This window comes from Salmo salar, chromosome 05, assembly GCF_965601325.2.
Source record: "Salmo salar chromosome 05, fSalSal1, whole genome shotgun sequence".
NCBI lineage: Eukaryota > Metazoa > Chordata > Actinopteri > Salmoniformes > Salmonidae > Salmo > Salmo salar.
This window is the reverse complement of record NC_138295.1, coordinates 35204718-35231128: the sequence shown is the minus strand read 5'-3', so window position 1 is coordinate 35231128 and position 26411 is coordinate 35204718. Positions and strand designations below refer to the sequence as shown.

General features: G+C 40.8%; 1 protein-coding gene across 3 annotated transcripts in view; it reads left to right on the top strand.

Annotated features, from left to right (window-relative positions):
- The first annotated feature begins 1528 nt into the window (after positions 1-1528).
- The window catches only part of mrpl11 (mitochondrial ribosomal protein L11), a 59543-nt gene continuing 34660 nt past the window's right edge, over positions 1529-26411 (top strand). The window contains exon 1 of one of the 3 annotated variants that reach the window (XM_014199662.2): positions 1529-1654. The gene's annotated coding sequence lies outside the window, so the exon portion shown is untranslated. Of the gene's footprint in view, positions 1655-5067; positions 5174-10345; positions 10475-26411 lie in introns of those variants that run through there. The other 2 variants (XM_082975176.1, XM_045718116.2) reach the window with 2 other exon arrangements.

Here is a 26411-nt window from a genome sequence, read left to right as displayed (position 1 = left end):
CTAGCACTACACAGCTGATTCAAATAACCAACTCATAAAGCTTTAATTATTTGAATCAGCTGTGTAGTGCTAGGGCAAAAACCAAAATGTGCACCCAGGAGGGGCCACAGGACCAAGTATGGGAAACCCTGCTCTAGAGAAGTGATTCCCAACCTTTTTTGGTCACTGTACCCCAATTGACGTTACATTTGCTCTGTCTGGAGAACCCACAAAGTACCCCCTCATGTGCATGTTACCAGTAGGCCTATGGTCACTCATGAGTTTTCCCAAGTACTTCCTGTGGATAGCACAAGTATCCCAGGTTGGGAACCACTGCTATAAAACCTACCCTGCTTACCCCATCAAAGAAGGAGGATACATATGCAAATAAAAGATGACTGGTCATTGGTCTGAATAATCAGATCATATTGTGATGTCATGCTGTGGACCAAAAATTCAATCCCACCTGAACCGGCTGAATTATAAATATTTTGCTCAAAAAGCTCTTACACTAAAAGAGCATTATCAAAATGTTACAAATTCCAGACTGTTATTTCGACCTCATAGTGTGGAAATGTTATAATAATTTTAAAAAATGGGAAATCACATTGTTAACTGCACTGCACCTTTAATGATTAGCCTAATGATGATACCCAATTAATATTTGGGTATCATCAAAACAGTAATATTGATCTAGCTACTCTATTCAAGCCAGTCAGTGTTGTTTTCAATATCTTTTTTTGAATGAGAAGAAAGTATCTGAAAATAGTAAAAATACTTCTGTCTTAAACAGCTTCTTTATTTGAAAGCATGTACTCTAGGCCTTAGAGTATCGTTGTGTTTAGTGCTCCTTTACTCTGATGAATCTGCAGAAGGGCATGAGACAAAGGAATCTGTAACATTAGGGAGAGTAGTGGTATGTGTTAATTGTAGGGGTGCCCATGGGGCTGGGGATCAGAAATGTGAAGTGTGATAGAGGCAGGTTGAGGTTTCCAGGGTTAGAGTAGTGCATCCGTTTTCATATGCTGAGGCAGTTAAGAAAGTAGAGGAAGATGGGTAAAGGGAAGGGATCCTGAGAGGAGTGGTGTGAGTAGTAGATCTGTATCAGTACAGAGGGATAGGCCAATAAGTGATATATGTTTCAGTAAGATTGGATTTTTAGCATTAATTGCAATGGTTATCAACTGTACTGCAGGGATGGAACGTAAGTCTCAGAAATTTTAGGTTGTGGTGGCAGCTGCAGAGAGCTATTTGGGTGTGTGAGACTTGACATCAGAAGAGTTACAGGGTGTGTTAAGTGGTGGTGTTCCATCCCTTCAGGTTGTTGGCCTGAGGTAGGTCTAAATAGATTGAAATAGTGGAGTAGGGTGGTGTGATTTTTATTTAATTTTTGTGAGTGTAGTGTTATATGGTAGGGTATTTGTTTATTAATTTATTTTCAAGCAAAGTATAAGGGGCTTGTACTTCAGTCTAGTAGGTGGTGGTAATGCAATAATTATTGGATGCCAACCGCCGTTAAACATCATCGAAGAAGAAGATGAACGCGATTCCTGTTTCCCTCCAACACAGTAGGTGGCGTCCTCACCAGCGTGTCTGGTTAATCCAAGATGGCTGCGCCCTGAGAATTAGTTACAACGTGAAGGTGCTTCTGCTTTGGACATTGAATAACGGATAGGTATGGTACAAATTACAATTTGTTACTTACATTGAAGTGTTTGCAAGCTACGTTTTTCCTATTTCGTCATCTCTAATGTGTAGATTTATTTAGCTAGCTTGTTTCAATCGTGCGATTGCTAGCTAATGTTATTTCCTATTCTGCAAAGTAGCTAGCACGAGCTGACACTAACTTGCGAAGTGTAAAGTTATTAACTAAATGTTGTATGAGTGTCTTTGCAATAATGCTCAAATCAGTATTTTCCACGTTATCCATCTTCCTATTGTTGCAGGCTTTGGTTTTTCCATTTATGTTTTAAGGTTGGACTTTAGCACATAGGGCCCACTGATCTGTGTCATCTCGTTAGTGGGAAGGTCTTTCTCTCCATATTTGATTTCTAGAAAAACATTTATTTGTCTTCCCTGTTTTTCGTTTTGCTCCACTTTTGGTTTGCATCCTGTCTTTAAGTTTGGTGTGGACTTTAATTTTGTTAGTCTGTTAGTGGGCACATTTAGTGGGCGCTCATGGCGGATGTCTTATTAGGTTCCAGTTGTTGTTACCGAGGTAAAAACAGTTTCTGGTTGGATATTCGCCTGTAGTTTTCCTTACGTCCACCAACAGCAGTTAGGGACCGTCAACATAGTGACAAATCACATTTTTCAAATTTCAATAGTTATTTATTAACCAATACTCCTAAAACTTTCAAAGCTGGTTCTAGCTAACCCGATGGTATAGACACACATTGCACGCATTTATTTTTTGTTGATTTGCATCTCGCACTATTTTAAATTATTTATTTACATTTTTAAATTTCAATAGCTCATTGGTCATATGACCTACTGGACTCAAACAAGGTTCAGAATGCCCACTGACTACCCTTCTATATTGCACAACCTTTAGTTTGTCCATTTTCATCTCACAAGATTTTACATAAATGTTTCTAAATGTAAAATTTCAATAGCTCCTTGGTCATGTGACCTACTGACTTCAAACATGGTGCAGAATGTACCCTTCTATATTGCACACTCTTTTTTTGTGTACTGTAAAATCACGCGGTTTAACGTACATTTTTCATAGTTTTACATTTCAATAGCTCCTTGATCAAGACAATTACACACCTAAGATGCGTTCAGTGGATATACACCCATATTGCATAACCTCTAGTTATGTCTCTTCTATATTGTTGTACATTAATATTAGTTTGACAATTAGGGGGTTCAGTCCAGTGTTGTGTTTACCCTTTTCTTTAATGTTTATCTATAATAATTGGTAGTTCTAAGTACTTATTTTCCCTGTTTTTTATTTTTCCACAGTATATAACAGCGGTACACAATAGGAGAGAGACAGATAATCTCCTTTTGTCATTAATATCAACCATAAAGGGCAAAGTACGAGTGTCATGCTATTAATTGTCCAAAGCAGGGATGGAGAGTGAGGTAGCCTGCAGTGGGTTTGCTGGTCAATACATATACTGAACATGTAACCACAGTAATGGTGGCCAGTAAATCAATGAATATAAATGGAATATTGACAAATTAAACAGAAATTGTAAACCTTTAATCTTTTCCAACATGTCAACAGACACTTAACTTCAAATAAGTATGAAGCATTTCACAGTGTTAACTTTCTCTTTATCCCTGGTTGATGTACATGTCAGAGCCTCTTCAGTGTGGATGGGGTATAGCAGACATTTTCAACAACAGACTGCACTTCCAGTTTGTGTTCTTTACTCTGTTGAACTATTTTATCTTCATTCCTAGTTACAGCACATGGAACCACTGTTGGCATGCAAAACATTCAATCTAAAACAAAACAAAGCTTAACACGTTATAAATAATATCAATGTAGAATGACGAATTAGCCATCCATTGTGTTATATCATAAATTGTCTTACATGCCATCACTGTTGTCAAAAGATTCTAAACATGTTAAATAAAGTTACTAAAACCCAGTCAGTCTTTGGGCCACATCCAGGTTCTTTATCAGTGGCACACATGAAGCAGTTGTTGGCTTTGTTGAACTCTGAAATCATAGGCATGAACTGAACATATGGCTGTCTGACACAACTACATAAAAATAAAGAATTTACATTTACTTTGAATTAAATGTCATTACATACCAGACATTTTTAGTATATCCTCAGCCATTTCTTTTCGCAGTTGCTCCATGTGTTTTTGAAGGTTCCATATCAATTTGGGAAGGGATGTTGGGGAAGTTCTGTGCAACTTCCTTGGCCATCTACACCAAAAAATAAAATAGTTTTTGACCTAATTGTCACATAACAGCTAACCATTCATTACTGAAAATATAACTATCAAACCTGCATTACAAAGACCCCGCAGCTGAAGGTGTCCTGCTGCATGGTGTGAGTTATTTCCCCTCCTTTCCACTTTATATATACCCAGTCGTCTTTTCCATGGCAGGATCTTCTCATTTTGAAGTGTTCTCTTTTTTTATGTAAACATAATGGAATTATGATTAGTTATAGGCAAATGAATACACAAGCCAAATGTGTATGCTGTTTTCCTTATCACTGTAATTTAGTAGTAGAGGTCATTTCCTTTATGCCCCATTCTACACACACACACACACACACACAGCCAAATTATAGGCACTGAACCATTTACAGGACAATAATAAAAGTAGCATATAGGATGCAACCCTATCACAGAGTGAATAAATGTAGAGCGTTTGTAGACTTTAAGAAAAAATATTAAGTGATAGTTTCATCAGTACGTGCTTAAAGAAAGTTATATCACAAAGATCACAGATGACAGTGTCCACCAAATCTATGACTATAGAGAATGAATTGTAAAATATCTCAAAATGTCAGTTGTTGAACATAATACTTCTTTTTACAATAGCAATTTATGACATATGCAGTTGAGGAATATTCCGTGTACCAACACTAAATGTAGGACGGACATAAGACATTCCCACATACAGTATTTTTTATTTAACCTTTATTTAACCAGGTAGGCCAGTTGAGAACAAGTTCTCATTTGAACTGCGACCTGGCCAAGATAAAGCAAAGCAGTGTGACACAAACAACAACACAGAGTTACACATGGAATAAACAAACGTAGTACAGTCAATAACACAATAGAAAAGTCGATATACAGTGTGTGCAAATGAAGTAAGATTAGGGAGGTAAGGCAAAAATTAGGCCGTAGTGGCGAAATAATTACAATTTCGCAAATAAACACTGGAGTGATAGATGTGCAGAAGATGAATGTGCAAGTAGAGATACTGGGGTGCAAAGGAGCAAAAAAATATATAAATAAATAACAATATGGGGATGAGGTAGTTGGACGGGCTATTTACAGATGGGCTATGTACAGGTGCAATGATCTGTAAGCTGCTCTGATAGCTAATGCTTAAAGATAGTGAGGGAGATATGAGTCTCCAGCTTCAGTGATTTTTTTTTTTTGCAGTTCGTTCCAGTCATTGGCAGCAGAGAACTGGAAGGAAAGGCTGCCAAAGGAGGAATTGGCTTTGGGGGTGACCAGTGAAATATACCTGCTGGAGCGCGTGCTACGGGTGGGTGCTGCTATGGTGACCAGTGAGCTGAGATAAGGCGGGGCTTTACCTAGCAAGGACTTATAGATGACCTGGAGCCAGTGGGTTTGGCGACGAATATGAAGCCAACGAGAGCATACAGGTCGCAGTGGTGGGTAGTATATGGGGCTTTGTTGACGAAAGGAATGGCACTGTGATAGACTGCATCCAATTTGCTGAGTAGAGTGTTGGAGGCTATTTTGTAAATGGCATCGCCGAAGTCAAGGATCGATAGGATAGTCAGTTTTATGAGGGTATGTTTGGCAACATGAGTGAAGGATGCTTTGTTGCGAAATAGGAAGCCAATTCTATATTTAATTTTGGATTGGAGATGCTTAATATGAGTCTGGAAGGAGAGTTTACAGTCTAGCCAGACACCTAGGTATTTGTAGTTGTTCACATATTCTAAGTCAGAACCGTCCAGAGTAGTGATGCTATGCGGGTGGCCAGGTGCATGCAACGATCGGTTGAAGAGCATGCATTTAGTTTTACTTGCATTTAAGAGCAGTTGGAGGCCACGGAAGGAGAGTTGTATGGTTAGTTAACAGTGTCCAAAGAAGGGACAGAAGTATACAGAATGGTGTCGTCTGCATAGAAGTGGATCAGAGAATCACTAGCCGCAAGAGCGACATCATTAATGTATACGGAGAAAAGAGTCAACCCGAGAATTGAACTCTGTGGCACCCCCATAGAGACTGCCAGAGGTCCAGACAACAGGCCCTCCGATTTGACACACTGAACTCTATCTGAGAAGTAATTGGTGAACTAGGCGATGCAGTCATTTGAGAAACCAAGGCTGTTGAGTCTGCCGATAAGTTCCTAACTTCCCTGAAAAGTTGCATATCACGGGGGGCTATTCGATGCTAATGCAGTACGCCACAGGATGTTTTTGTGCTGGTCAAGGGCAGTCAGGTCTGGAGTGAACCAAGGGCTTATATGTTCCAGGTTCCAAAAATGTTGAACGTGGCATGCTTATTTAAGATGGTGAGGAAAGCACTTTTAGAGAATAACCAGGCATCCTCTACTGACGGAATGAGGTCAATATCCTTCCAGGATACCCGGGCCAGGTCAATTAGAAAGGCCTGCTCGCTGAAGTGTTTTAGGGAGCGTTTGACTATGATGAGGGGTGGTCGTTTGACCTCGGACCCATTACGGACGCAGGCAGTGATCGCTGAGATCCTGGTTGAAGACAGCGGAGGTGTATTTAGAGGACAGGTGGGTCAGGATGATATCTATGAGGGTGCCCGAGTTTACGGATTTGGGGTTGTACCTGGTAGGTTCCATGATAATTTGGGTGAGATTGAGGGCATCTAGCTTAGATTGTAGGACGGCCGGGGTGTTAAGCATATCCCAGTTTAGGTCACCTAACAGTACGAACTCTGAAGATAAATGGGGGGGCAATGAATTCACATATGGTGTCCAGGGCGCAGCTGGGTGCTGAGGGGGGTCTGTAATAAGCGGCAACAGTGAGAGACTTATTTCTGGAAAGGTGGATTTTTAAAAGTAGAAGCTCGAACTGTTTGGGCTCAGACCTGGATAGCATGACAGAACTCTGCAGGCTGTCTCTGCAGTAGATTACAACTCCACCCCCTTGGCAGTTCTGTCTTGGCCAAAAGACCCACAAGGTTGAGGTTACTCATGGACAGTATTTTTTTTTTATTTTTTTTAATTTATGTATTTTTTTGCATTGATGCATTGTGTCTTCTAACTGTCCAAGAATAGGATCCAAAGTGTTAGGAAATATTTGTTCCCATAAATACAAAGGAGGATGTCTCTCCTCATACCTCTGGCACTTTAGTCAGACTGCCAGACTGTGCACCACAGAGCCAATCAGGAGAGAATACATACAGGTCAACGGTGCCAATTGAAGGTCAAGGGGAGTGTCTGTGCCTTTTGGATTACTCTCTCTTTACAGAGAACCCCTGTGGTTCAAGTCAAGAGCTACCTTTCAGTCTGCTCTGCGCATGTCTGAAAGTGACAGAGCCAGCAGCCAAGAGTTTTTCACAGAATGTCATAAAAAATGATTACAATTATGAATGTATGTAAAATGCTAATATGTATTAGATCCAGTACAATGGAATAACTAAGACCTGAATTTGAATGCAGCTTGTAATGATTCCTCCTCTTTCTGTCCAGCTGGGTCAACCAAAAACACTTGGCCTGATGGTTCATGCAGATACTGGGGAAGCAATATAGCAATGTATTGATCCCTTAAATGATTTTACTATTAAATGACCCATGTCACAACCCTTATTCCTCTTCACAAAAATGTACCTAAATCAATTTTGGAAAAATGATTTTACTCACAAAAGACGTAGGGATTTATTTTTCCAGTTAGAAATAGTAGGCCATGCATCAAATAATTATTTTCATCAGAAAAACCAACCCTCAAATGCACTATTGCATTTTGTAAGTTGTCTGCAGGTGGCTTGTTGTGAATGCACTCAAATATCAAGTCATTATCAGGTTATGTAAACTGCGTGTTAATACTCAACGTAGAAGGATTTGTCTTAATGTACAGTATATGAAAGTGATGCTATGAAAAGGATTCTTTCACCTTATCAAGCTCACTGTGACTGACAAATCACTGCCTATTACTGTGATTAAAAAGAGCATATGAAACATTGTTTTTCATGAGACATACCTGTGCGCCTCTGTTCAAACACCTCCTGTCCTTGATCCATACCAGATACAGCCATTTGCGGATCTTCTCAGTGTCAATGTAAAAGATAGTTATTGCGAGGCTGGAACATTTTGTTAACTTAAAAAAAAAAATATTGAACACCCATGTGAAATGAAGGCCTGCAAAAGCTTACAGATTTAAGTCTAATAGCATGATATGAAAGTAGACAAACATCAGAGTGAGCGATATGAAGGTATAGTCAGTGGACATTCTGAACCTTGTTTGAGGTCAGTAGGTCACATGACCAAGGAGCTATTGAAATTTAAAATTTGGAAAAATTCATGTAAAATCTTGTGAGATGAAAATGGACAAACTAAAGGGTGTGCAATATAGAAGGGTAGTCAGTGGACATTCTGGACCTTGTTGAGTCAAGTAGGTCACATGACCAATGAGCTATTGAAATTCGAATGTAAAAAAAATGTGTACTTTGTTTACGCTCCCTAATTAATTCAACTAGGAATACAAAATGCTGCTCACATTTCCACATGTTTATTAGCTTTGGAAAGCGAATTCATGTCCAAATCGTGAAAATAATACCTGTGCAATGTTGTGCGCAATTTTCAAAAATAATGACACTTATTTGGAGTCTGTGGCTCAAGTGGTTTGAAAGCTATTGAGGTTTGAAAGCGCGAATATCCGTCGAATATCCAACTTGAAACTGTCTTTACCTCGGTGTTGTTGTTGCTAGTCAACTTTCAGTGGACACCCCCATGAGTGTCTTTCAGAATCACTCCTAAAACACCACCTGTTTCGTTTTGGTGGTTGTCAGTGACTTTGTGAGTTCCCCCTTCTATTTGAGCGACGTCTGTTTTCTTGCTGTGGAACGTAACAGAATGGGTGCTCGTCTGGGATCTTGTTTCCTATGAGTATGGTATTGTGTTAGAATTCCTGTCACTGACATCCAACTTGAGGGTTTATAAGATTGGTGGAATAATTTTGAAAGTTGCATAAACACACAGGCTTCTAAAATAATTTGGAAGCATTTGTGGAAAACCCAACATGGGAGATGCTAGAAATGTACAAAGGTGAGTCTGCTCATCATTTCAAAGCATTATGACATTAAGGTGGCATCTGGCGATCTAAAAGCAGTAGTCCGAGTTGATCGGTACTGCTTTGATGGAGGAAGAAATCCTTCCAGAGAGGAGGATGATGAAAAGGGTCCTACAGGTGGTAGAGTACACCTCGTAGACATGCAACTGCGAGAGGTAGAACTAAAAGGCAAGATGGGAAGAACTGGAATTAGAGCTTGAGCAAAAGGAAAGAGAACGTGAGGAGAGATTGGAGGAACAGAAATTAGATTTGGATTAGATTTGGATTACAGGGAAGGACAAGATGAGCGTGCAGCCAGACTAGAACAAGAAGAACGTGTGCATGCCATTCGAATAAGAGGGATGGATCTGGAAGCGCTCCGAATCCAGTTAGGCCATCTTGCACCCTCAATAGAGTTTGATCTTAGTTGGAACAGCTGGATTGTACCGCCTTTCAACAAAAAGAAGGTATATGTATGTATATATATATATATATATATATATATATATATATATATATATATATATATATATATATATATATATATATATAAATACTCTGTTTGAGCAGATTGCCACATCCCTAAAATGGCCACAAGATATTTGGTCACTGCTCCTCCAGTGTTCTTGTGGGAAAAGCTCAGTGTATGCCGCTTTATCGCTTGACCAGAGTATGACACTGTTAAAGCTGCTGTCCCTCTGGGACGAGTTGGTCCCAGAGGCATACAGAAAACAGTTCCGTAAATGACGAAAGACAGAATCACAATGCCATGTTGAGTTCGCAAGGGAACAAGAAATGTGCTTTTGATCAGTAATGTGGTTCTCAAGAGATCAAGGACCATGAGGATGTAAAGGCACCCGTACTTCTCAAGCAGTTCAAGAATTGCCTTCATTAAAGGGTTGCGACCTACATTTTTGAGCACAAGGATTTCTCTTGAGAAAGCTGCATTTCTTGCAGATGAGTTTGTGTTGACACATAAAACTACCTTCACAAACATAGCACCCAGTAGTTATCCCTGCACAAAAAGCAATCCAGAGATTCAGTCCATCTCTACAGTGCCCAAAGATAAAGATCGGCAGAAAACTGGTTTGTCATTACTGCCGTGAGAACGGGCACACTGTCTCTGTGTCCTAAGTTGAAACACAAAAATTAGAAGGGCGAAAAAGCGGTTTATTTTTGTGGGAGCACTCCAGCCCATTAAGTCTCTGGTTGGGTTATCTCCTAAGCAAGATTTTGGATCAATGTTATTTAGTGTTGTGTTGTCTCTCTTGTTGTGATGTGTGTTTTGTCCTATATTTATATTGTATTTTTTTATTTTAATACCAGGCCCCCGTCTCCGCAGGAGGCCTTTTTGTATGCCGTCATTGTAATTAAGAATTTGTTCTTAACTGATTTGCCTGGTTAAATAAAGATGTGTATGAACCCTTTGTTTCAGATGGTTTTGTGTGTTTGTAGAGTGGCGATGCTGTTAAGCAGCCAGTGAAGATACTGAGAGACACTAGGGCAGCCCAGTCCTTCATTTTGGAGGGTGTTTTGCCTTAGTCTGACACTGCAGCAACTGGTTACAGTTTGTAAGTACAAGGCGTGGAGGAGATGGGTTGCATGGAAGTTCCTTTGTATAATGTTGAAGTCTGATTTTATTTCTGGTTCTGTTGTCGTTGGAGTGAGGCCTAGCCCACCGGTGAAGGGGGTCTGCCAAATCCTGTCATTTTGTAAGCAACCCAGAATAGAGGTACCTGATGGGTTATTAGAAAAATATTAGGGATGCACGATATATCAGTGAACATATCGAAATCGGGTGATATTAGCTAAAAATGCTAACATCGGTATCGGCCGATGTCTAGTTTAAAGCCGATGTGCAAAACGGATGTTAAAGCTGACGTGCATACCTATATAATGTATGTACATGACGTAATAATGCCACGTAACATTTTGCACTACACGTGCAACACATTATTCCTAACTTAGCCCACAATGTCTGCTGTGTAGATCGAGAAGTCATTTGAAAGAGTAAAAACATTTCAGCGAGACAACTCAAAGGCAAAATCCATGCTACCAAGTATATGCATATCCTAGCTTCTGGGCCTGAGTAACAGGCAGTTTACTTTGGGCACGTCAGTCATCTGAAATTCCAGACAAAAACCAGTATGCTAATGAAGGCACAGTCAACTTAATGTATGTAAACTTCTGACCCACTGGAATTGTGATACACCGAAATAATCTGTCTGTAAACAATTGTTGGAAAAATTACTTCTGTCATGAACACAGTAGATGTCCTAACCAACTTGCAAAAACTACAGTTTGTTAACAAGAAATTTGTGGAGTGGTTGAAAAACGAGTTTTAATGACTCCAACCTAAGTGCCTTTCAACTGTAGGTGCTCATTAGTGAGTCTAGAACGGTACTTATTGTTAATGATGTTCATAGTGGAGAGAGAAGACTCACAACTGTATGTGGAGCCAAACATGGTCACGGTGTGTAGTGCTGCTTTGTTTTCACTGGTCTAACCAGTCTCAGACACAGCCTGCAGCCAGAAAGTGTCATGATCAGTTAGTTGAAAGTCCTCTCTGTGCAACATTTGCTTGCAGATCAATCAGTTCCATCTGTAGAGATCCAGCATGTGCCCACTTGAAGGTCTGTGTCACCTCCTTTTGAAAATCCCCTGACATCTGTGATGAGGAATGGATTCTCAAGTAGAAGGAGGAGCTGTTGTCCAAGGCTGAAGTTGTCAAAGCGATTTCTGAAGTTTCCAGTCAGCTTATCTATGAAGTCAACACGAGGAGAAACGTCTCTCTCACCCTGAATCTGTTCCTGCACTTTTGGGAAGTGTGCACAGTCTCCTTGTTTTCTCTGGAAGGAGCGGACAGATGTCATCAGATCACAAACTGAATTGTTCTTGCCCTGTAGTTTCATGTTGAGCTCATTAAGGTGTGATGTCTACCAAAAAAGCAACCATATCAATTTTGCTCTCGTCTTGCAAAAAAAAGTGAAAACGGTGTTGTCTTCTGACTCTTGAGCTGTACTAGGAAAGCTGTTATTTCCTTTCGAATGGACCAACACCAACACCCAGCCTTTACTGAGCCATCTTACATTGTTGTGCAGCAGTACTTCATTTGCCTCAACTTCTTTCAGGAATTCTCTCAGCAGGCGATGTTGATGAGATGAGGATGCCCTGAGGAAGTGGATGAGTCTCATCATCGTATTCATCACTTCAGCATACTCTGACAGATTGGCGAACAGGACAGCCTGGTGACTGATGCAGTGGTAAGCTGTGAGATCAGGGTTGTCCTCATTCAGCCGTGCCACAGCTCATCTCTCTCTTCCTGTCATGGCAGGGGCCCCGTCTGAGGTGCTAGAGATCACTTGTTTTAGATCTATCCTCTTTCTCAGCATCTCCTTTATGGCCATGTATATGTCCTTTCCTCTTGTATGTGTCTCGAGTGGTGTTACACCTAACAGGTCTTCACAGAATTCCTTCTTCTCTGTGTGGTAAGATCTAACACCAGAAGCTGGGCATTATTACTCACATCAGTAGATTCATCAACAGCTAATGCTATGCATGGTGCACTCCGAATAGCTTCATCAAGCTGTGTTAATACGTCCTCTGTTAGTATTTCACTCTTTGTTGCTGCTCTTGTACGTGACATTGGGATTTGCTTGATCTTTTCACACTGCTCGTCTTTTGGTTTACCGTCAAGTAAAGTTTCAGCAACAGCATTCATGCACTTCATCACCGCTCCCCCATCATTAAATGGTTTTTGGTGTTGACCCAAAATCGAAGCTATTTTTAGTGAACATTCGTTTGCATGTTGTTGGGCAGTGAATGCATGGGAGAGAGGACTCTGGTGGGTCGATCATACTGGGCTTTGAGTTGGTTTATTTTGTATGCCCTCACCTCAGACTGCTGTGGATATGTTTGCTCAAAAGATCCGTGCTTTGTCTCATAGTGACGCTTCACGTTGGCACTTTTTATTACAGCCACGGCCTCTGAACATATCAGGCAGAGTGGTTTCACACTCGCTGCGGGAATGATAACGACATATTTGTCTGTCCACTCTGAAAGCTTGACTTTTCTGACTTTTGCGCAAGCCATTCTATAATTTCTCCTCTCGATTCCGATTTTGCTTCTCTCGCTGTGTCGCTCTCTGACAACATCACTCTCCTAACATGCATTGTAAAAGCTTTGATTGGCTGTGTTTCGGGAAGTGATTTAAATAAGGCACGTGATTGGACAACACACAGTAGTATGGAGCGTTGTCTGGGACCTTCCCAGCTGCGCTGAGCCAGTGCAGTATGTGACATTGGGGGAAAAAAAGGGTTGCTTCATCGGTATTTAATTGAACATTTATTTATGAGTAATGAGTCGAGGTCCAGATAGAACCTTCACTCGGTCCGGACGCAGACCGAGGTCCACCAATTGTGCACCTCTGTCCTAGGACAAATTAGCAAGCAATAGCATGCTAGCTAAATGTCCATACATTTTTTTATTTGTGTTCTGATGATGAGTTATATAAACCCTGGATTGATAATGCTATGAATTAGCCATTGAGAGGCTTTGAAGCCACCAGTCGGCCATATTGGCACTATTTTTACAGTAATTAAATGTTTCAATGACAAAATGACATGTATTTATTTTTGTTGTGGGGACTGTAACATTAGTATAAATAGTTTTTTTTTTTTTGTTTCCATAATATAGTTTAAATATATGCATTAAGATGTCTAATGGAATAAATGTATGAAAAACAGATGTACACTTTAATAAATGCATTTCTATAGCTTCCCAAAATAACTTTTTACAATTGAGTAGGGGTTCAAAGATGGCTGCGCGGTGGCTTCAATACAGCGCCCCCTGTCAGTCATCCACGGTTGATACGAATCATTGGTTTTGACCTGTCCCCAAATTATACTGAACAAAAATATATAAACGCAGCATGCAACAATTTCAAAGATTTTACTGAGTTACAGTTCATATAAGGAAATCAATCAAATTAAATAAATAAATTGGGCCACTAATCTATGGATTTCACATGACTGGGAATACAAATATGCACAGACACCTTTAAAAAAAAAAAAAAGGTAGGGGCATGGATCAGAAACCAGTCAATATCTAGTGTGACCACCATTTATTTGCCTCATGCAGCACGACACATCTCCTTTGCATAGAGTTGTTTGTGACCTGTGGAATGTTGTCTCACTCCTCTTCAATGACTGCGAAGTTGCTGTATATTGGTGGGAACTGGAACACGCTGTCATACACATCGATCCAGAGCATCCCAAACGTGCTCAATGGATGACATGTCTGAGTATGCAGGCCATGGAAGAACTGGGACATTTTCAGCTTCCAGGAATTGTGTACAGATCCTTGCGACATGGGGCTGTGCATTATTATGCTGAAATATGAGGTGATGGCGGCAGATGAATGGCACAACAATGGGCCTTAGGATCTCGTCACGTTATCTCTGCATTAAAATTGGCATAGATAAAATGCAATTGTGTTCGTTGTCTGTAGCTTTTGTTTGCCCATACCATAACCCCACCGTCACCATGGGGCACTCTGTTCACCACATTGACATAAAAAACTGCTCCCTCACACAACGCCATGTACTCTATCTGCCCGGTAAAGTTGAAACCGGAATTAATTCATGAAGAGCAAACTTCTCCAGGGTGCCAGTGGCCATTGAAGGGGAGCATTTTCCCACTGAAGCCAGTTATGATGCCAAAATGCAGTCAGATCAAGACTCTGGTGAGGACGACGAGCATGCAGAGGACCTTCCGTGAGACGGTTTCTGACAGTTTGTGCAGAAATTCTTTGGTTGTGCAAACCAACAGTTTCATCAGCTGTTCGGGTTGCTGGTCTCAGACGATCCCATAGGTGAAGAAGCTGGATGTGGAGGTCCCAGGCTGGTGTGGTTACACATGGTTGTAAGGCCGATTGGATGTACTGCAAAATTCTCTAGACGACAACATTAAATTCTCTGGCAACATTAAATTCTCTTGTGGCTTCCGAATGGCGCAGCGGTCTAAGCACAATTGCACAATTGGCCCAACGTCGTTAGGGTTTGGCCGGGGTAGGCCGTCAATTTAAATAACACTGGCCTAGTTAAAATAAAAACAGCTCTGGTGGATATTCCTGCAGTCAGCATGCTAATTGCATGCTCCCTGATAACTTGAGGCATCTGTGGTATTGTGCGACTACAACGGCACATTTTATTGTCCCCAGCACAAGGTGCACCTATGTAAGGATCGTGCTGTTTGATCAACTTCTTGTTATGCCACACCTGTCAGGTGGATGGATTATCTTGGCTAGGAGAAATGCTCACTAACAAGCAGTGGTGTAAAGTACTTAAGTAGTAATTTAAAGTATTTATACTAAAGTTGTTTTTGGGGGTATCTGTACTTTACTTTACTATTCATATTTTTGACAACTTTTACTACATTCCTAAAGAAAATGATGTACTTTTTACTCCATACATTTTCCCTGACACCCAAAAGTACTCGTTACATTTTGAATGCTTAGCAGGACAGGAAAACGGTCTAATTCACACTTATCAAGAGAACATCCCTGGTCATCACTACTGCCTCTGATCTGGCGAATTCACTAAGCACATGCTTCATTTTTAAATTATGTCTGAGAGTTGGAGCGTGCCTGCCCCTGGCTATCCGTAAATAAATAGAAACTAGAAAATGTGGCTGTCTGCTTAGTATAATGAATTCAAAATGATTTATTCTTGTACTTTGAGCAATTACATGTACTTTTGATACTTAAGTACATTTAAAACCAAATACTTTTACTCAAGTAGTATTTTACTGGGTGACTTTCACTTTTACTTGAGTCATTTTCTATTAAGGTATCTTTACTTTTACTCAAGTATGACAATTGGGTACTTTTTCCACTACTGCTAACGAGGATGTAAACACATTTCTGAAGAACATGTTTGAGGAATAAGCTTTTTGTGCGTATGGAACATTTCTAGGGTCTTTTATTTCAGCTCATGAAACATGGGACCAACACTACATGTTGCGTTCATATTTTTGTTCAGTGTATTATAGTTAGTTCACAGTTGGTTTTGTTATTTTAACCTGCGTGTCATGAACTCGTCTCGTGGGATAGACATTTAACATCCGTAGACGCGTGTACAGAGCCAGTTTGGTCAGAATGTTGGCGCCTATTGATGAAAGTATCTGTTTACTGGGGGACTTAAGTTGACATGCATCGCTTGCAGTATGTGTTGGAAACATAAGGAACTTATCTTTCGTTTCAGCGAGGAAAATAATTACAAGGTTAAATTATTACATACTAGTGTTGGAACGATTGCTGGAGCTACGATGCAGTTTTCAAAGCACTACTGATCCAACACAATGTACGGATGCTCGTTTCAAAGTAATGTTATCAATGATGTCCGAAGCTTCGTTTGATCACGTGGTTTTTCAAACAGTTTTGCAAAATACGAGATCCCAACCAAGGGGCCAGGGTTCCGGTCTAGAAGCACGTTTTCGATTGCTCCTACTGTTTAACTAACGCCCGGCCCAGAAAGACAATTACCAGAGACCGCCACATAGGGAAGTCATATTTGAAAATTCCTGTGCACAAAACATCCTTTGAATTAGTCAAATTGTTGCAGAGGCAGACATCACTCACAGCCGAAGATACTAACATTTTACATCAATACAATGTCTGCCATATTTTTGGATGACGTCATCACTGCTCCCTGTGCTCACTAGGTGCTAGTGTGCATGTGATGTTGGTCCTTATAAACCGGATGCAACCCGGATATACAGTAGACAGTCCATGATGATTACTCTGCGTCTGACCGTTGTTTTCAGTCTCTAGTTCTTATTATACCTAAGTGGATCAATCAAATTTATACTGAATAAAAATGTAAACGCAACATGCAACAATTTTCTGAGTTGCAGTTCATATAAGGAAGTCATTCAATTGAAATAAATGAATTAGGCCTTAATCAATGGATTTCACATGACTAGGCAGGGGCGCAGCCAAGGGTGGGCCTGCAGGTGAAGAAGCCGGATCTGGAGGTCCTGGGCTGGCGTGGTTACATGTTGTGAGGCCGGTTGGACGTACTGCTAAATTATCCAAAATGACGTTGCAGGCGGCTTATGGTAGAGAAATGAACATTAAATTCTATGGCAACAGTGCTGGTCGACATTCCTGCATTAAGCATGCCAATTGCACGCTCGCTCAACTTGAGATCTCTGTGGCTTTGTGTGACAAAACATCACATTTTAGAGTAGGCTTTTATTGCCCCAGCACAAGGTGCACCTGTGTAATGATCATGTGGTTTACTCAGCTTCTTCATATGCCACACCTGTCAAGTGGATGGATTATTTTGGCAAAGGATAAAATGCTCACTAACAGGGATGTAAACAAATTTGTTCACAAAAAGCTTTTTGTGGGTATGGAACATTTCTGGGATCCTTTTCAGCTCAAACATGGGACCAGCACTTTACATGTTGCGTTTTATATTTTTGTTAAGTGTGTTTTATAAAGCCTTTTTTACATTAGCAGATGTCACAAAGTGCTTATACAGAAACCCAGCCTAAAACCCCAATGAATAAGCAATGCAGATGTAGAAGTACAGTGGCTAAGAAAAACTCCCTAGAAAGGCAGGAACCTAGGAAGAAACCTAGAAGGACCAGGCTCTGAGGGGTGTCCAGTCCTCTTCTGGCTGTACCGGTGGAGATTATAGGAGTACATGGCCATTAAGGTGAGATCCTTCATCAAGATGTTCAGACGTTCATAGATGACCAGCAGAGTCAAGTAATAATCACAGTGGTTAACAGGTCAGCACCTCAGGAGTAAATGTCATTTGGCTTTTCATAGCCGAACATTCAGAGGTCGGGACTGCAGGTGCGGGAGAGATGGTCGAAAACAACAGGACCGGGATAAGGTAGCCGGTCTGCTGAACAGGTCAGGATTCCATAGTCGTAGGCAGAACAGCAGGAACTGGATCAGCAGCTCGACCAGGTGGACTGGGAACAAGACACCCAGGAGTCGTCAGGCCAGGTAGTCCTGAGGCATGGTCCTAGGGCTCAGGTCCTCCGAGAGGGGAGCGAGAGAGAGATGGGTGCATTAGAAGGAGCATACTTAAGATCACACAGGACACCAGATAAGACAGGGGAAATGCACCAGATAAGATCTCCACCACCACACGATCCTGAGGCGACGCAAGACCGGACAGGAAGATAATATCAGTGACACAACCCACTCAAGTAGAGGATAGAGAAAAAAGCCTGGCAAGTCATGATGCACCCCTCCTAAGGATGGCATGGGAGAGCACTACCAAACCAGTGACTCGGCGTACGTGGCATTTCGACTACTTTGAAAAAATACTTTATTCGGAGTTGTGCCTGCTGTCATATAGATGAAGGACTCATCATGGATATAACCCTTTTTAGCATTGACATTGCCATTGACGGCAGAGAGAATAAAGTAGACGGCATCGGTCAAAATTGTGATTTATGTCCTGATGCCGCGTACATGCCCAAATAAGGGCATCCGGTCAGGACATCCTGGCTGGAAGGTGTCACGTGGTTAGGGCCATATAGTTGCATCCTGTTCCGTCATGTGTTAGTGTGTTATTTTATATCTATATTGCATCTATTCCTTTGAAGTTGTCATGATGATTGATGTGTAGGGTTGAACTGGGGGGGGTTGTGTTTGAACATTTCAAAGAGGATGGCCCCACACCCCACCTATTTTATTGCTCTTAGGGTTGTTGTCTATGAAGTAGGAATGTCTGGGGGGGGGGGGGTTGTGTTGGCGGCAGACGCCTTATAAATAAGACCCAGAACAACACATGCGGTACCCAGAACACTAAACAAGATTTAAAAAATAAAACCCTGAACATTAAACAGAAAATGATGTCTCCTAGGCCAATTCTCGGGGTACTATGTGCCTCTTGTCACGAACCCAATGATAAAAGCATCAAGGACCTTTTGTGTGAGGCACCTGAATGTTTTAAAGGAGTTTTGGATACGAGTGATGGCCATATGACTTACATATTCCAACCTGAGGATTCAACTGTTTAGATTTTCACAGACAGCGGTCCCAAACCCCTTTATCATGCAAAACCCGGGGTTTTTTCTCCTGTGCTGCGTACGAGAGAATGGAAAACATTATTGCATGTTTCAACATTGCGCAGTAATTGTTTTTTTAACTAATTATAAGCTGTTTTAAAAAGGTCTGTACTAAATATTATGAATTAAATAAATGGTTTTAAAGCTGTATCTCACCTTTAACAAAGGGACTACAATAATACAACAACTACAATAATATCACATTTTTAATATCCATACAATTCCCTGAAAATACCTCTCCAAATCTAATATTATTTTCACTAACTCACCTTCAGAAAGCTCCATTAGGACGGATTCACAGCTGATCTTTTTAGCTGTTCTGGGCTGATATCTCTTCTGGCTGTTGGCCTGGTGTCTGGAGTTGTGCTTTAAGCCTTTCGTACTCTAACGAGAGAGAGATTCTGCAATGAGCTTACAGAGCGGGGGTGCTGTTTTTCGGGCGATATCCTGTATGCAAAAATGGTCATATAAAGTACCACATAATGTCTAGAGACCCAAAAACCACAGGCGGGTGTCTCGACATATTCTGTCTGCCGGTATTGCGTTGATGCTTCATAGCACAGCTTTGGGGGGCACTGATTAGAAATAACATATGTTTTAAACCGTAGGAGGTTGTCTTGACAAGATAGATTCTGCCAGGGTTGTTTGACTTTTTAGCCTCCCACATCCTTGGGGGTGAGAAATACTTATTTGAAAGGCTTGTGTGGTAATAAAAACGAAAGTGCCCAAACCCAATTGAAGAGACGCACACCCAATCCTAAACAGCATCCCTATCCTTATGGTTTCAAAAGCCCCCATGCTGAGACACACACCCCCCACCCCCTTTTTGTTTTGAAACACACACACATACATGCCCCGCACACGCCCGCCGCACACGCCTGTCCGGAATCCTTTTTTCTCCGGGACGGGCATGTTGATAGAGCGAAAAGGCAGAGTCCCTTCGTTAAAGGTGAGATACAGCTTTAAAATCATTTATTTCATTCATAATGTTTAGTACAGACCTTTTTAAAACAGCTTATAATTAGTTTTAAAAAATGTACTGCGCAATATTGAAACATGCAATAATGTTTTTTATGTAGAAACATTGTTGTACAGCAGGTCAGCCGCCATTACCTGGCACAGTACTACACTTTTTAATAACCTTTAATGTTTCTAACATGTTGTTGTAGGAAAGACTATATTCGTATAAAATAAGACATTGCATTTCTCCGCGACAGAACGGGGCCAGAGAGAAAAGACAGATTCCCGTTCATTAAGGGGTGAGATATAGCATTAATACCCTTTTTTCAATTCTAAATCTTTAGTACAGACCTTTTTAAAACATGCTATAATGACTTAAATATTTTTACTATTCCTTTCTTACAGATAAAGGGCCCTGTTATAGGGTTGTCCCTGACCCCCCGTCAGTTTCCAATCCCCCTCGTCAAGACATGCTCTCTTCCTCGCAGGATATCCCACACACGCTCTGTCAAGGCTCCGTACATTTTCACTCCATGGATAGATCAAACATCTTACATGTAGACTGGGTATGTCTTAAGGATAGAAGCGGCCAGCGACGTAATTGTTCACGATTTTGGAAAAGACTGTCCAGCTTATTCATCAAGGTTATGAATATAGGGTAATCAATCCATTTAAAACTAAACACTGGCATAAAAAAGTTCACATCCTAGCAGGCTTTGGAAAATACATATGAACTGACAGACTTCGTCGCATTTGTACTATCAACATGTTCACATGCCAAAATTGTCACTTTAGAGTCGGGGCTATACGCCATTGAAGAGATCCTTATGGCTTTCAAATCATTGCGCCCACCCACAAGCTCTTCCAAGGCATAGCCTGGCACGGTTGTACCTCTCAGGGCCTGCTCAATTTGACAGAGTGCTAGCCGTATCTTAAGCCATTCTCTCGTACGCAGCACAGGAGAAAAAACCCCGGGTTTTGCATGATAAAGGGGTTTGGGACCGCTGTCTGTGAAAATCTAAACAGTTGAATCCTCAGGTTGGAATATGTAAGTCATATGGCCATCACTCGTATCCAAAACTCCTTTAAAACATTCAGGTGCCTCACACAAAAGGTCCTTGATGCTTTCATCATTGGGTTCGTGACAAGAGGCACATAGTACCCCGAGAATTGGCCTAGGAGACATCATTTTCTGTTTAATGTTCAGGGTTTTATTTTTTAAATCTTGTTTAGTGTTCTGGGTACCGCATGTGTTGTTCTGGGTCTTATTTATAAGGCGTCTGCCGCCAACACAAACCCCCCCCCCCCCCCCCCAGACATTCCTACTTCATAGACAACAACCCTAAGAGCAATAAAATAGGTGGGGTGTGGGGCCATCCTCTTTGAAATGTTCAAACACAACCCCCCCCAGTTCAACGAGGTCCCTACACATCAATCATCATGACAACTTCAAAGGAATAGATGCAATATAGGTATAAAATAACACACTAACACATGACGGAACAGGATGCAACTATATGGCCCTAACCACGTGACACCTTCCAGCCAGGATGTCCTGACCGGATGCCCTTATTTGGGCATGTACGCGTCATCCGGACATAGGGTCATAAATCACAATTTTGACCGATGCCGTCTACTTTATTCTCTCTGACGGCTTCCACCATTTTTAAAGTAGCCAACTGGGTGGGGATGTCTACTTTAAAATGGCGATAGCGTCAATGATAACACAGAAATCAATATTTATTTTATTTCACCTTTATTTAACCAGGTAGGCTAGTTGAGAACAAGTTCTCATTTGCAACTGCGACCTGGCCAAGATAAAACATAGCAATTCGACACATACAACAACACAGAGTTACACATGGAATAAACAAAACATACAGTCAATAATACAGTAGAACAAAAGAAAACAAAAAGTCTGTATACAGTGAGGGCAAATGAGGTAAGTTAAGGCAATAAGATGAATGAAGATGAATGTAGAGATACTGGGGTGCAAAGGAGCAAGATAGATAGATAGATAGATAGATAGATACAGTATGGGGATGAGGTAGGTAGATGGAAGGGCTGTTTACAGATGGGCTATGTACAGGTGCAGTGATCTGTGAGCTGCTCTGACAGCTGGTGCTTAAAGCTAGTGAGGAGATATATGGTGGATGCCTATTGGAAAAGAGCTTTTTCCTGCTTCTCAGCTCATTCTCATCAGTGAAGATGAGGGAAATAATATAATATCTGATCAGGACCCCTTGGGCTTGTTCAGGTAATAGAAACATGCACGGCATTACAGATGGAAATGTAAACTGCTGGAGCAGCCCCTGGAGGAGACATCCCACCCCCGCCCCATAAGGTTGTTTCACCTAGCTATTTTAAGATTTGTCGCTCTGATTAAGAGTGTATGCTAGATTACAAAAATGAAGTCAATATTTTAAGCTTGGGCTTGGTAGAGTGATCTATTGCCTTGTCAGTTAACATTTTGGAGGATTTCTCCAAAACGTTACTTCTGGGGTGCTTTGTCTGGCATCCAGACTGCCTGACGCTTTGACTTAACTGCATTCGGTATTCATCTCTGGTGCTGGAGAGTTTGAACTTGGTTTGAATGCTAATGTGTGACAAGGGAAACCGAATAGTTAAAAGATAACTTGACATCTTAACACAGCCATATCAGGATAGTTTCACAATATCAAATAGGTACAGCAAAAGCTAGGTGTGTTCTCATGTGTTTTGAAATGGCCAGTTTGTTGTTTAGATAGGCCATGCCATCTGTGTCAAAATCCAGATTTCTTAGTTGACTTTGAAAACCACTGATTTTGAGTTCGAATGTGTAGATCGTGACCGCTCTGGTCATCACTGTTTAAACTTCGACGCAAGCCGTATGTCTGGGGATAACATGGCATGGACTGCAGTGAATTGTAATGTACTCCAATGATGTCCCAACTTGTTTGTCAGTTCCCACTTCCCAATCAGTTGCAATATGGCTTTGAAAAAACAAATATTGTCACTGACACCTAGGCTAGTTGCTTCCAGTTTCCTGAAGTTCTCATTCTGGTAGTCTGCCAAATTCGGAGATTAAAATGGCAGGTTGTCAAAATAAGTTTCAGGCATGTTGAGGTGGGAGAGACCATATAAAGGCTAATCTCTTCACAATATTGTTGTCGCTTATCTCTGTTTTCACTTTACCCCTAAAAAGTACTTGGCTAAATCAGGCTTTGATGGATTTCGGTTTGAAATGTGCTGCTTATGCTATTTCTGCCTTCAAATAGGCTATTGCCTGAAAAATGGGTTGCACTTGGAACAACCTTTTATGCAGCTGGGGGTTGGTGCCCTTGCATTTGATGTGCTCGTTTATGGAAATATAGCCTAGCCTGCAATCTACAAACTACAGCGTTCAAGGGGAACTTACCAACGGGATTACTTTGTAATTGGTGGTTTGTCGCTATTTTTCCTCTGTGCACTATTATCAGCTTTTAATCATGATTATTCTCTTCTGTGTTTTGTCTATGTTCGTATCTGTATTTATCACAAGATCTCCTTTTGCCTTTGTTTAGTCCAATCTTAATCTCATCTAGACCGGCTCTGCATAACGTCACAGTGTTTGACTTGCAAAGCTTTTTTGCTCTGATGACATATGAAACTGGTGTCCGTCTCTCTGCCTTTGACTGATTACTAGGCTAAGAGGGTACAGGCCAAGTTGACATTCCTTTGTGTGTTATTTACAGAAATTAGAATATTCAGACCCCTTGAATTTTTCCACATTTTGTTAGCTTACAGCCTTACTCTAAAATTGAATAAATCGTTTTTTCCCCCCTCAACAATCTACACACAATACACCATAATGACAGAGCAAAAACAGGTTTTTAGAAATGTTTGCTAATTTATATATTTTTTAAGCTGATCACATTTACATAAACGTTTTCAGACTAGAGGTCGACCGACTATGATTTTTCAACGACAATACCGATTATTGGAGGACCAAAAATAGACGATACCGATTTAGCGGCCAAATTTTATTTTATATATATATATATATATATATATATATATATATATACACATACATACACACACACACACACACACACACACACACACAGTTGAAGTCGGAAGTTTACATACACCTTAGTCAAATACATTTAAACTCAGTTTTTCGCAATTTCTGACATTTAATCGTAGTAAAAATTCCCTGTATTATGTCAGTTAGGATCCACACTTTATTTTAAGAATGTGAAATGTCAGAATAATAGTAGAGTTATTTATTTCAGCTTTTATTTCTTTCATCACATTCCCAGTGCATCAGAAGTTTACATACACTCAATTAGTATTTGGCAGCATTGCCTTTAAATTGTTTAACTTGTGTCAAACATTTCTGATAGCCTTCCACAAGCTCCCACAGTAAGTTGGATGAATTTTGGCCCATTCCTCCAGACAGAGCTGGTGTAACTGAGTCAGGTTTGTAGACCGCCTTGCTCGCATACGGTTTTTCAGTTCTGCTCACAAATTTTCGATAGGATTGACGTCAGGGCTTTGTGATGGCTACTCCAATACCTTGACTTTGTTGACTTTAAGCCATTTTGCCACAACTTTGGAAGTATGCTTGGTGTCATTGTCCACTTGGAAGACCCATTTGCGACCAAGCTTTAACTTCCTGACTGATGTCTTGATGTTGCTTCAATATATCCACAGAATTTACCTCTTCATGGTGCCATCTATTTTGTGAAGTGCACCAGTCCCTCTTGCAGTTAAGCACCTCCACATCATGATGTTGCCACCCCCGTGCTTCACGGTGGGGATGGTGTTCTTTGGCTTGCAAGCCTCACCCTTTTTCCACCAAACGTAACGATGGTCATTATGGCCAAACAGTTCTATTTTTGTTTCATCAGACCAGAGGACATTTCTCCAAAAAGTACGATCTTTGTCCCCATGTGCAGTTGCAATTCGTAGTCTGGCTTTTTTATGCCGGTTTTGGAACAGTGGCTTCTTCCTTGCTGAGCGGCCTTTCAGGTTATGTCGATATAGGACTCGTTTTACTGTGGATATAGATACTTTTGTACCTGTTTCCTCCAGCATCTTCACAAGGTCCTTTGCTGTTGTTCTGGGATTGATTTGCTCTTTTCGCACCAAAGTACGTTCATCTCTAGGAGGCAGAACACGTCTCCTTCCTGAGCGGAATGACGGCTGCGTGGTCCCATGGTGTTTATACTTGCGTACTATTGTTTGTTCAGATGAACGTGGTACCTTCAGGCGTTTGGAAATTGCTCCCAAGGATGAACCAGACTTGTGGAGGTCTACAATTTTTTTCTGAGGTCTTGGCTGATTTCTTTTGATTTTCCCATGATGTCAAGCAAAGAGGCACGGAGTTTGAAGGTAGGCCTTGAAATACGTCCACAGGTACACCTCCAATTGACTCAAATGATGTCAATTAGCCTATCAGAAGCTTCTAAAGCCATGACATCATTTTCTGGAATTTTCCAAGAAGTTTAAAGGCACAGTCAGCTTAGTGTATGTAAACTTCTGACCCACTGGAATTGTGATACAATGAAATAATCTGTCTGTAAACAATTGTTGGATCACTTACTTGTTTCATGCCCAAAGTAGATGTCCTAACCAACTTGCCAAAACTATAGTTTAACAAGAAATTTGCGGAGTGGTTGAAAAATGAGTTTTAATGACTCCAACCTGAGTGTATGTAAACTTACGACATGTATGTATGTAATAATGACAATTACAACAATAAATATCAAATCATAGGCTTAATTATAATATAATAAACACAGAAATACGAGCCTTTGGTCATTAATATGGTCAAATCCGGAAACTATCATTTAGGAAAACGTTTATTCTTTCGGTGAAATTCGGAACAGTTCCATATTTTATCGAATGGGTGGCATCCATAAGTCTAAATATTGCTGTTACATTGCACAACCTTCAATGTTTTGTCATAATTATGTAAAATTCTGGCTAATTAGTTCGCAACGAGCCAGGCGGCCCAAACTGTTGCATATACCCTGACTCTGTGTGCAATGAACGCAAGAGAAGTGACACAATTTCCCTAGTTAATATTGCTTGCTAACATGAATTTCCTTTAACTAAAAAAATATTCTTCTATGAATTGATTTTAAGAAAGGCATTGATGTTTATGGTTAGGTACATTGGTGCAACGACAGTGCTTTTTTCGCAAATGCGCTTGTTAAATCAACACCCGTTTAGCGAAGTAGGCTATGATTCAATGATAAATTAACAGGCACCGCATTGATTACATGCAATGCAGGACAAGCTAGTTAAACTAGTAATATCATCAACCATGTGTAGTTAACTAGTGATTATGTGAAGATTGATTGTTTTTTTTAATGCTAGCTTAGCAACTTACCTTGGCTCCTTGCTGCACTCGCGTAACAGTTGGTCAGCCTGCCTCGCAGTTTCCTCATGGAATGCAATGTAATCGGCCATAATCGGCTTCCAA